Consider the following 1,781-nt stretch of genomic DNA (forward strand, 5'->3'; position numbering starts at 1 on the left):
TAGGCCTGGCCTACAGAAAAGAACATTTATGTTTAATCTATCTAATATTGTGTTGGTCATACTATACAATGATTTATAGCTTGTCTTTGTTGAATAATACAGAACATAACAAGCTTTAAAAAAAAATCGCATATTAAATCGCAATAGCAATATTGGTAAAAAAAAAAAAATCGCAATTAGATTATTTTCCAAAATCATTCAGCCCTACTGGATGCCAAGCAGAGATGGATGATACAGGGACTGTTTTTACAGTTGGTTGGATAATAGTGTTTCATGCTGATTGTATGATGCTATTAGTTTTGTGCTTCCTGACATTAGCTGGCCAATTCCATAACGCTTATGCTACATGAATGTTTTGTGGACAGACAAAACAAAGCCAAACATAATGTGCACTCTAATCAACCGGAATTATGAGCACATATTTGTAATTTGCTGTTCACTCAAAGACCAAAAAAGGCCTCCAGACTGTACGCCTGACCGCATTCGGTGTGCAAGGCTAAGACTGCAAAAAGAATGCAAAATGAGAGAGTATTCCCAAATAAAGTGGCAAGGAGACAACCTAACCTTGACTGACCATTTTTCTTAGAGACTTAAGGGTAAAAAGCTTTTAACAAGCCCTAAAAGTCTCCATGACCTCATCCATCATGTGCGTCTCCAACCGCACTTTATCACCTGTGACGGCATTTGTCCCGAAACCCTCAGCAATGAGATTCCAATGCCAACTCAATTAAACTCTATCCATTATGCATAAAGAATCAGAATGAGCTTTATTGTTTACACATGTTTACAGTAATTTTGGGTTTCTTTGGGACGGGGATGATGGTGGAGCGTTTGAAGCATGAGGGGACTTCGCACAGCTTCAGTGATCTGTTGAAGATCTGTGTGAAGATGGGGGCCAGCAATCTATAAGCACCAACACCAGCGTCACACTCAAAACACGACATGCATTAGTCAGACGCTTCTGTGCTTACAATGAAACCGATAGGTTTCTGAAAATAGCCCCATCTGGCTTTGAAATATTCAGCAAGTGTGGCCAACATCCAAGGCCACTGGGTTAGGGAAGCTTTACACCATATGAGGGGATGGGTGTGCAAAGATTCATTTTGGAAAGGGGATGTTGCACTTCTGCATGACAAACCTCAAAAGCTATGCTTCATTATCCCTTTTAGTTGTAGCTAGGAGACAGTGGCATCTTTTAATGAGATTTTTTAAATGTAATCCCACAGAAAGCTCTGAATATCAAAAGCTGCAATGGCGATGGGAATTCTTGGCCATGTTCTTGTTGCATCAAGCAGAGATGTTTTAAGTGTCTTGTTGCATCAAGCAGAGTTGTTTTAAGTGTCAATTCATTTATTGTTATCCTTTAGACATCACCATCTAGACTTTTGAATGGACATTTCATTTAAAAAAATGTCATTTCAAGTTGAAGGAAACTTCCAGATTGAATACAAGTTAAGTTCAATTGACAGCATTTGTGGTGCAAAGTAGGGTTGTGTCGGTGAGGACATTTTCCCACCGGTTAATCGACGTGTGACAACACCGGTAATACCGGTATCACCGTGGGGGCGGGGCGGGGGCGTTCCCTCTTTTCCTCGCTTTCCTTCGCTTTTAAATAGCTTAAAAGCACCGTGCGCATTTTACTTTCACTTTTGAATTAGCGGCAGTTCGGCGTCATTTGCTTGAATGCAACAACAAAATACAACGTCAAACTCACTTTAGCGTATATATACATGTATATAGGCTAAGTAAACATGTATAATATATAACCAAATAAATAAGAA

Source organism: Sinocyclocheilus rhinocerous, unplaced genomic scaffold (genome assembly GCF_001515625.1).
Source record: "Sinocyclocheilus rhinocerous isolate Xijiao unplaced genomic scaffold, SAMN03320098_v1.1 scaffold142, whole genome shotgun sequence".
NCBI lineage: Eukaryota > Metazoa > Chordata > Actinopteri > Cypriniformes > Cyprinidae > Sinocyclocheilus > Sinocyclocheilus rhinocerous.